The sequence below is a fragment of the Triticum urartu genome, chromosome 7 (assembly GCF_003073215.2).
Source record: "Triticum urartu cultivar G1812 chromosome 7, Tu2.1, whole genome shotgun sequence".
NCBI classification, from domain to species: Eukaryota; Viridiplantae; Streptophyta; class Magnoliopsida; order Poales; family Poaceae; genus Triticum; species Triticum urartu.
The window spans coordinates 703,159,246-703,171,281 of NC_053028.1; positions in this window are offsets into that span (position 1 = coordinate 703,159,246).

Here is a 12,036-nt window from a genome sequence, read left to right on the forward strand (position 1 = left end):
GGTTCATTGTTGTCTAACAACATGATATCTAAGACAGGATTACCATACCACTCGGGAGTAGTACATATCCTTGTTGACCTACGAGGTTCGATAGCAACTTGATCCGAAGCTTCATGATCACTATCATTAACTTCCTATTCAACAGACGTAGGTGCCACAGAAAACATCTTTCTGTGTTGCATCATTCTCTGGTTGAAATAAAGGTTCGACAACCTCATCAAGTTCTATCTTCCTCCCACTCAATTCTTTCGAGAGAAACTCCTTCTCGAGAAAGGACCCGTTCTTAGCGACAAACAATTTGCCCTCGGATCTGAGATAGAAGGTATACCCAACTGTCACCTTTGGGTATCCTATGAAGATGTGTTTGTCCGCTTTTGGGTTCGAGCTTCTCCTGCTAAAGCCTTAAGCATCGCAGCCCCAAACATTAAGAAACGACAACTTTGGTTTCTTGCCAAACCAATGTTCATACGACGTCGTCTCAACGGACTTATATGGTGTCCTACCTAAAGTGAATGCAGCTGTCTATAACGCATAACCTCAAAATAATAGCGGTAGATCGGTAAGAGACATCATAGATCGCACCATATCTCATAGGGTTTGATTAGGACGTTCGGACACACCATTACCCTGTGGTGTTCCAGGTGGCTTCAACTGTGAAACAATTCCACAATGTCTTAAGTGTTTGCCAATACTCATAACTCAGAAATTCTCATTGATCAGATCGTAGGAATTTGATCTTCTTGTTATGATGATTCTTAACTTCACTCTGAAATCGCTTGAACTTTTCAAACGTTTCAGACTTGTGCTTCATTAAGTAAATATACCTATATCTACTCAAATCGTCAGTGAAGATGAGAAAATAGCGATATCCACTGCACGCTTCAATTCTCATTGGATCACACGCATCAGCATGTATGATTTCCAACAAGTCACTTGCCCGTTTCATCGTACCTGAAAACGGGGTCTTAGTCATCCTGTCCATGAGGCATGGCTCGCATGTGTCAAGTGACTCCAAACATCCATCGACATGGAGTTTCTTCATGCATCTTACGCCAATATGACCTAAGCGGCAGTGCCACGAGAAAGTGGTACTATCATTATTAACTCTACATCTTTTGGCGTGAACATGTGTATTACCACGACCGAGATTCAATGAACCATTCACATAGGGTGCATGACCATGAAAGGTATCATTCATGTAAACAAAATAACTATTATTCTCTAACTTAAATGAATGACCGTCTTGCAATGAACATGATCTAATCATACTCATGCTCAACGTAGACACCTGATAACATTTATCTAGGTTCAATACTAATCCCGAAGGCAGATGGAGCGTGCGATGGTGATCTCATCAACTTTGGAAACACTTCCAACACACATCGTCACCTCGCCCTTAGCCAGCCTCCGTTTAGTCCGTAGCTTTTGCTTCAAGTCACCAATAATAGCAACTGAACCGGTATCCAATACCCAGGTGCTACCAGGAGTACTAGTGAGGTACACATTAATAACACGTATATACTTTGTTGAAGTTGCCAGCCTTCTTATCTACCATGCATTTGGGGTAATTCCGCTACCAATGTTCGTTCCCCTTACAATAGAAGCACTTAGTCTCGGGTTTGGTTCAACCTTGGGTTCCTTCACTGGAGCGGCAACTGATTTGCCATCCATGAAGTTTCCCTTCTAGCCCTTGCCCTTCTTGAAACCAGTGGTCTTGTTAAACCATCAACACTTGATGCTCCTTCTTGATTTCTACCTTCTGCGGTCTTAAGCACCGCGAACAGCTCCGGGATCAACTCCATCCCTTGCATGTCATAGTTCATCACGAAGATCTAGTAGCTTAGTGATAGTGGCTAGAGAACTCTATCAATCACTATCTTATCTGGAAGTTTAACTCCCACTTGATTTAAGTGATTATAGTACCCAGACATTCTGAGCACATGCTCACTAGCTGAGCTATTCTCCTCCATCTTGTTGGCAAAAGAACTTGTCAGAGGTCTCACACCTCTCAACACGGGCATGAGCCTGAAATCCCAATTTAAGCTCTTGGAACATCTCATATGTTCTATGGCGTTCAAAACGTCATTGGAATCCCGTTTCTAAGCCGTAAAGTATGGTGCACTAAACTATCAAGTAGTCATCAGGATGTGTCTGTCAGGTGTTCACAACATCCACAGACGACGTGGTAGGGGTTTGCACATCGAGCGGTGCATCAAAGACGTAAGCCTTCTGTGTAGCAGTGAGGACACTCCTCGGACTACGGACCTAGTCCGTATCATTGCTTACAATATCTTTCAACTTAATCTTTCTCTTGGAACGTATTGAAACAGGGAGCTACAATGTGAGCTATTTATCTACAACATATTTGCAAAGACAATTTAGACTATGTTCATGATAATTGAGTTCATTTAATGAACTCCCACTCAGATAGACATCCCTCTAGTCATCTAAGTGAAACATGATCCGAGTCAACTAGGCCGTGTCCGATCATCACGTGAGACGGACTAGTCAACATCGGTGAACATCTTCATGTTGATCGTATCTTCTATACGACTCATGCTCGACCTTTCGGTCTTCCGTGTTCCGAGGCCATGTCTGTACATGCTAGGCTCGTCAAGTCAACCTAAGTGTTTTTGATGTGTAAATCTGGCTTACACCCGTTGTATTCGAACGTTAGAATCTATCACACCCGATCATCACGTGGTGCTTCGAAACAACGAACCTTCGCAACGGTGCACAGTTAGGGGGAACACTTTTCTTGAAATTTTAGAGAGGGATCATCTTATTTAAGCTACCGTCGTTCTAAGGAAATAAGATGTAAAACATGATAAACATCACATGCAATCAAATAGTGACATGATATGGCCAATATCATTTTTGCTCCTTTTGATCTCCATCTTCGGGGCTCCATGATCATCGTTGTCACCGGCATGACACCATGATCTCCATCATAGTGTCTTCTTGAAGTTGTCTCGTCATCTATTACTTCTACTACTATGGCTAACGCTTTAGCAATAAAGTAAAGTAATTACATGACGTTTAAGTTGACACGCAGGTCATAAATAAATTAAGACAACTCCTATGGCTCCTGCCGGTTGTCATACTCATCGACATGCAAGTCGTGATTCCTATTACAAGAACATGATCAATCTCATACATCACATATATCATTCATCACATCCTTTTGGCCATATCACATCACAAGGCATATGCTGCAAAAACAAGTTAGACGTCCTCTAATTGTTGTTGCAAGTTTTTACGTGGCTGCTATAGGTTTCTAGCAAGAACGTTTCTTACCTACGCGAAAACCACAACGTGATATGCCAATTTCTATTTACCCTTCATAAGGACCCTTTTCATCGAATCCGATCCGACTAAAGTGGGAGAGACAGACACCCGCTAGCCACCTTATGCAACTAGTGCATGTCAGTCGGTGGAACCAGTCTCACGTAAGAGTACGTGTAAGGTCGGTCCGGGCCGCTTCATCCCACGATGCCGCCGAATCAAGATAAGACTAGTAACGGCAAGTAAATTGACAAAATCGACGCCCACAATGGCTTTGTGTTCTACTCGTGCATAGAAACTACGCATAAACCTGGCTCATGATGCCACTGTTGGGGAACGTAGCAGAAATTCAAAATTTTCTACGCATCACCAAGATCAATCTATGGAGTAATCTAGCAACGAGGGAAGGAGAGTGCATCTACATACCCTTGTAGATCGCTAAGCGGAAGCGTTCAAGTGAACGGGGTTGATGGAGTCGTACTCGTCGTGATCCAAATCACCGATGATCCTAGTGCCGAACGGACGGCACCTCCGTGTTCAACACACGTACAGCCCGGTGACGTCTCCTACGCCTTGATCCAGCAAGGGGAGAAGGAGAGGTTGGGGAAGACTCCATCCAGCAGCAGCACGACGGCGTGGTGGTGGTGGAGGAGCGTGGTACTCCAGCAGGGCTTTGCCAAGCACCGCAAGAGACGAGGAGGGAGAGGGGTAGGGCTGCGCCAAGAAGGAGATGTTCTCGTGTTTCTGGCAGCCCAAAACCCCCACTATATATAGGGGAAAGGGAGGGGCTGCGCCCCCACCTAGGTTTCCACCCCTAGGGGTGGCGGCCAGCCCTAGATCCCATCTAGGGGGCGGCCAAGGGGGGAGAGAGGGGGGCGCACCACTAGGTGGGCCTTAGGCCCATCTGAGCCTAGGGTTTCTCCTTTTTCCCTTCTCTCCTCACCTTGGGCCCTGGTGGGGGGGCGCACCAGCCACCTGGGGCTGGTCCCCTCCCACACTTGGCCCATGCAGCCCTCCGGGGCTGGTGGCCCCACTTGGTGGACCACCGGGACCCTCCCGGTGGTCCCGGTACATTACCGATAAAACCCGAAACTTTTCCGGCGACCAAAACAGGACTTCCCATATATAAATCTTTACCTCCGGACCATTCCGGAACTCCTCGTGACGTCCGGGATCTCATCCGGGACTCCGAACAACATTCGGTAACCACGTATATCTATTCCCTATAACCCTAGCGTCATCGAACCTTAAGTGTGTAGACCCTACGGGTTCGGGAACCATGCAGACATGACCGAGACAACTCTTCGGTCAATAACCAACAGCGGGATCTGGATACCCATGTTGGCTCCCACATGTTCGACGATGATCTCATCGGATGAACCACGATGTCAAGGATTCAATCAATCCCGTATACAATTCCCTTTGTCTAGCGGTACGATACTTGCCCGAGATTCGATCGTCAGTATCCCGATACCTTGTTCAATCTCGTTACCGGCAAGTCTCTTTACTCGTTCCGTAACACATCATCACGTGATCAACTCCTTGGTCACATTGTGCACATTATGATGATCTCCTACCGAGTGGGCCCAGAGATACCTCTCCGTTACACGGAGTAACAAATCCCAGTCTCGATTCGTGCCAACCCAACAGACACTTTCGGAGATACCTGTAGTGTACCTTTATAGCCACCCAGTTACGTTGTGACGTTTGGCACACCCAAAGCACTCCTACGGTATCCGGGAGTTGCACAATCTCATGGTCTAAGGAAATGACACTTGACATTAGAAAAGCTTTAGCATACAACTACACGATCTTTGTGCTAGGCTTAGGATTGGGTCTTGTCCATCACATCATTCTCCTAATGATGTGATCCCGTTATCAATGACATCCAATGTCCATGGTCAGGAAACCGTAACCATCTATTGATTAACGAGCTAGTCAACTAGAGGCTTACTAGGGACATGTTGTTGTCTATGTATCCACACATGTATCTGAGTTTCCTATCAATACAATTCTAGCATGGATAATAAACGACTATCATGAACAAGGAAATATAATAATAACCAATTTATTATTGCCTCTAGGGCATATTTCCAACAGTACGCTCCCGTCGATTATTGGCCTAAAGGATTAACTATTGAATAAATAGCAAGAGAATTAGGTGTCGTGGCAGTAATGGGTCTAACTAAACGATGCTATTTTTATGTCTTAGGAAAACGAAATTAGAGCCAACCGCTGATTACCTAGGTCCCAAAGATTCAACATGCATGTCGAGTAAACTGTGACGGAGGGAGTAACAAGAATTGAAGTATAAAGAGAGCATCAGAAAGCATGTAACAAGCACATTTAAGTCTAATCCACTTTCTATGCATAGGCATCTTATAAGTAAAGAAAATATTAAGACAAAAAATATCTAGCATATGCAAGGAATGTGAATGAAACATTGACAATCTCAACATAATGAGATGTAATTTAGGAACATGAATTTTTATAACAATGCTCGCCTCTCTCGAAATAACTACATGTAGGATCATAATCGAATACAACAATATATCCATCATATAAAAAAATTCTTCATGATCCACATGTATACAAAATCTACAATCTTCCAAGATGGTGGGATTAATATCAACCAAAGTCATGACCTCTCCAAACCCACTTTTATAAAAAAATCATAAGATTTGATCATTATCCAAAGTAGTGGGATCATTGTTACATAAAGTTGATGCTCTTACAAACCCACTTTAAATAGTATTGCAAACAGTATTATCAATAACATATTCAATATGAGGCTCAAATAAACTCTCAATATCAGAAGAAGCATCATAATTATCACACAATCATGATCATTACAATAAGTCGTAGGCATAACAAAATGATCATCAATAGTGCCTACCGACATAGTTTCACAATAAAAAGCAATATTTTCATCAATTGTATCATATTCATCACTTGAGTCATAAGAATTATCATATTTTTGTTTTATAACTTTTCATTAGTAGGGGGACTAAAAATATCATACACATCAAACTCATCATCCCCAAACTTGTAGCTTTGCATATCATAAGCACAATTGACATTCATGGAATTCATACTAGCATCATTGAAATCATGCTTTTCATTCAAGGAACTATCATGAATCACTCTATAAAATTCTTCTTTTAACACTTCATAACAAAGGCAAGGGGTGGTCACTCCCCTTGTTCTTGCTAGTTGCATGTATCAAATCTGGTAATGGTAGATATAATAATGTAAGTAAAGTAGAACAACAAAAAATTGTAAGATCGCTTGAATATAACTGAGAATGAACTCGAGGGCCATAGACTCACTAGAGGCATCTCTCTCATAAATGGCATCGGTGGGTAAACATTTTTTTGTTGGGCAATTAACAAAAAAGCACATAGTTATGATGATTATCCAAAGCATGGTCAATATATAGGCATTACGTCTGTGACAAGTAGACCGTTAAACTTATCGACATCTACTACTATTACTCCACCCCAATACCGCTATCCAGCATGCACCTCAAAGTATTAAGTTCATGACAAACAGAGTAATGCATTAAGCAAGATGACATAATGTAGATAGAATAAGGGCAACTAATATGACCAAACCCCGTTGTTTTACCCTTAGTAGCAACAATACAAATGCGTGCCTCACCCACCTGTCACAGAGCAAGACTAACCACAAGATTGAACCTACTACTAAGCACCTATCCCACTGAAGATAAATCAATCTACTTGGCCAAAGCAGATAGATATATTGGAGAGAAATACAAGGTTATGAAACTACACAATCAAAGAGATCTCAAAGGACACAAATAATATCAACGAATAATATGATCATTAACCCACAATTCATTGGATCCCAACAAACACACCGCAAAGATTACATCGAATAGATCTCAGAGGAGATCATTGTATTGAAGATCAAAAGAGAGATAACAAGCCATCTAGGTACTACTATGGACCTGTAGGTCTTGAAGAAACTACTCACACATCATCACGGAGGCAACAAGGTTGATGAAGATAGCCTCCCCAATGCTTCCTTCCTTTGACAAAGTACCAGAAAAGGCTTCCAGATGGGATCGCGGAAGAACAGAGGCTTGCGGTGACGAAATAATTGTTTGTCTCGCTTCGGGTTTTTTTTGGAATACATGGGAATTTATTGGCCAAGAAGGGCAAATGGAGTCATGAGCGGCCCACAAGCCAGGGTGGTACACCTTACCTCTAGGGTGTGCCTCCTTCCTTGTGGCCGCCTCGTGGGTATTCTGATCCTTCCTTGAAACTTCCATGGTCTCTTATTATCAAGAAAAAATCATCAAAAAGTTTCATCGTGTTTGGACTTCTGTAGGTATAGTTTTCCTGCAAAACAAAAACATGCAGAAAATAGGAACTGGCACTGGGCACTAAATTAATAGGTTAGTCCATAAAAATAATATAAAAGTAATAATATAATAGCATGAAACAATAAAAAGCTATAGATATGTTGGAGACGTATCAATACATGTATTGTATTGTTGCTACTAAGGGTAAAGATGGTTTCTTTTATCACAATTGGATGATATTTTTACCGGCTATATTATTTCATCATGCTTATTGCAATGCTTTGTTTGTCACGAATTTAATACTTCGATATTCATTCTGGATAGCGGTCTTGGGTTGAAGTATTAGTTGTAGATGTAGTTGGATAATACTCTACATATCACGGGCGTAATGGCTACATGAGATTATACTATGAATATTCATTGCCATAAATATAAATATTGTAATTTAATCGCTGCACAACTGTAATTTGTCCACCACACCGCACTTATATATGCTTGGAGAGATGCCAGTAGTGAACCTACGGCCATGGGGTCTATTTTACTTTACTGAAAACGTCACCAAAAATATTATTCTTTGTTGTGCTTTTTGAAGGAAATATGCCCTAGAGGCAATAATAAAGTTATTATTTATTTCCTTATATCATGATAAATGTTTATTATTCATGCTAGAATTGTATTAACCGGAAACATAATACATTTGTGAATACATAGACATACGGAGTGTCACTAGTATGCCTCTACTTGACTAGCTCGTTAATCAAAGATGGTTATGTTTCCTAACCATGAACAAAGAGTTGTTATTTGATTAACGGGATCACATCATTAGGTGAATGATCTGATTGACATGACCCATTCCATTAGCTTAGCACCCGATCGTTCAATATGTTGTTATTGCTTTCTTCATAACTTATACATGTTCCAATGACTATGAGATTATGCAACTCCCGTTTGCCGGAGGAACACTTTGTGTGCTACCAAACGTCACAACGTAAATGGGTGATTATAAAGGTACTCTACAGGTGTCTCCAAAGGTACATGTTGGGTTGGCGTATTTCGACATTAGGATTTGTCACTCCGATTGTCGGAGAGGTATCTCTGGGCCCTCTCGGTAATGCACATCACATAAGCCTTGCAAGCATTGCAACTAATGAGTTAGTTGCGAGATGATGTATTACGGAACGAGTAAAGAGACTTGCCGGTAACGAAGATTGAACTAGGTATTGAGATACCGACGATCGAATCTCGGGCAAGTAACATACCGATGACAAAGGGAACAACGTATGTTGTTATGCGGTCTGACCGATAAAGATCTTCGTAGAATACGTGGGATCCAATATGAGCATCCAGGTTCCGCTATTGGTTATTGACGGAGACGTGTCTCGGTCATGTCTACATTGTTCTCGAACCCGTAGGGTCCGCACGCTTATAAGGTTTCGATGACAGTTATATTATGAGTTTATGAGTTTTGATGTACCGAAGTTAGTTCAGAGTCCCGGATGTGATCACGGACATGACGAGGAGTCTCGAAATGGTTGAGACATAAAGATTGATATATTGGACGGCTATATTCGGACACTGGAAGTGTTCCGGGTGATTTCGGAGAAAACCGAAGAGCCGGAGGGTTACCGGAACCCCCCCCCCCCAGGAGAAGTAATGGGCCATATGGGCCTTAGTGGAGAGAGAGAGGGGCAGCCAAAGGTGGGCCGCGTGCCTCCTCCCCCCTGGTCCGAATTGGACTAGGAGAGGGGGGGCGGCGCCCCCCTTTCCTTCTCCCCCCCACTTCTTTCCCCCTCCTAGTAGGAGTCCTCCCCTTGATCCTTTATATACGGGGGCAGGGGGCACCCCTAGACACACAAGTTGATCCACGTGATCATATTCTCAGCCGTGTGTGGTGCCCCCTTCCACCATAATCCTCGATAATATTGTACCGGTGCTTAGGCGAAGCCCTGCGACGATAGTACATCAAGATCGTCACCACGCCGTCGTGCTGACGGAACTCTTCCCCGACACTTTGCTGGATCGGAGTCCGGGGATCGTCATCGAGCTGAACGTGTGCTAAAACTCGGAGGTGCCATAGTTTCGGTGCTTGATCGGTCGGGCCGTGAAGACGTACGACTACATCAACCGCGTTGTGCTAACGCTTCCGCTGTCGGTCTACAAGGGTACGTAGATCACACTCTCCCCTCTCGTTGCTATGCATCACCATGATCTTGCGTGTGCGTAGGAAATTTTTTGAAATTACTACGTTCCCCAACAGTGGTATTAGAGCCTAGGTTTTATATGTTGATGTTATATGCACGAGTAGAACACAAGTGAGTTGTGGGCGATGTAAGTCATACTGCTTACCAGCATGTCATACTTTGGTTCGGCGGTATTGTTGGACGAAGCGGCCCAGACCAACATTACGCGTACGCTTACGCGAGACCGATTCTCCCGATGTGCTTTGCAGATAGGTGGCTTGCGGGTGACAGTTTCTCCAACTTTAGTTGAACCGAGTGTGGCTACGCCCGGTCCTTGCGAAGGTTAAAACAGCACCAACTTGACAAACTATCGTTGTGGTTTTGATGCGTAGGTAAGATTGGTTCTTGCTTAAGCCCGTAGCAGCCACGTAAAACTTGCAACAACAAAGTAGAGGACGTCTAACTTGTTTTCACAGGGCATGTTGTGATGTGATATGGTCAAGACATGATGCTAAATTTTATTGTATGAGATGATCATGTTTTGTAACCGAGTTATCGGCAACTGGCAGGAGCCATATGGTTGTCGCTTTATTGTATGCAATGCAATCGCGCTGTAATGCTTTACTTTATCACTAAGCGGTAGCGATAGTCGTGGAAGCATAAGATTGGCGAGACGACAACGATGCTACGATGGAGATCAAGGTGTCGCGCCGGTGACGATGGTGATCACGACGGTGCTTCGAAGATGGAGATCACAAGCACAAGATGATGATGGCCATATCATATCACTTATATTGATTGCATGTGATGTTTATCTTTTATGCATCTTATCTTGCTTTGATTGACGGTAGCATTATAAGATGATCTCTCACTAATTATCAAGAAGTGTTCTCCCTGAGTATGCACCGTTGCGAAAGTTCTTCGTGCTGAGACACCACGTGATGATCGGGTGTGATAGGCTCTACGTTCAAATACAATGGGTGCAAAACAGTTGCACACGCGGAATACTCAGGTTATACTTGATGAGCCAAGCATATACAGATATGGCCTCAGAACACGGAGACCGAAAGGTCGAGCGTGAATCATATAGTAGATATGATCAACATAGTGATGTTCACCACGTGATGATCGGACATGGTTCAGTTGATTTGGATCACGTAATCACTTAGAGGATTAGAGGGATGTCTATCTAAGTGGGAGTTCTTTAAGTAAATTAATTGAACCTAAATTTATCATGAAACTTAGTACCTGATAGTATCTTGCTTGTTTATGCTTGATAGTAGATAGATGGCTCGTGCTGTTGTTCCGTTGAATTTTAATGCGTTCCTTGAGAAAGCAAAGTTGAAAGATGATGGTAGCAATTACACGGACTGGGTCCGTAACTTGAGGATTATCCTCATTGCTGCACAGAAGAATTACGTCCTGGAAGCACTGCTGGGTGCCAGGCCTGCTGCTGGAGCAACACCAGATGTTATGAACGTCTGGCAGAGCAAAGCTGATGACTACTCGATAGTTCAGTGTGCCATGCTTTACGACTTAGAATCAGGACTTCAACAACGTTTTGAACGTCATGGAGCATATGAGATGTTCCAGGAGTTGAAGTTAATATTTCAAGCAAATGCCCGGATTGAGAGATATGAAGTCTCCAATAAGTTCTATAGCTGCAAGATGGAGGAGAACAGTTCTGTCAGTGAGCATATACTCAAAATGTCTGGGTATAATAATCACTTGATTCAATTGGGAGTTAATCTTCCAGATGATTGCGTCATTGACAGAATTCTCCAATCACTGCCACCAAGCTACAAGAGCTTCGTGATGAACTATAATATGCAAGGGATGAATAAGACTATTCCCGAGCTCTTCGCCATGCTGAAAGCTGCCGAGGTAGAAATCAAGAAGGAGCATCAAGTGTTGATGGTCAACAAGACCACTAGTTTCAAGAAAAAGGGCAAAGGGAAGAAGAAGGGGAACTTCAAAAGGAACAGCAAGCAAGTTGCTACTCAAGAGAAGAAACCCAAACCTGGACCTAAGCCTGAAACTGAGTGCTTCTACTGCAAGCAGACCGGTCACTGGAAGCGGAACTGCCCCAAGTATTTGGCGGATAAGAAGGATGGCAAGGTGAACAAAGGTATATGTGATATACATGTTATTGATGTGTACTTACTAATGCTCGCAGTAGTACCTGTGTATTTGATACTGGTTCTGTTGCTAATATTTGCAACTCGAAACAGGGACTACGGATTA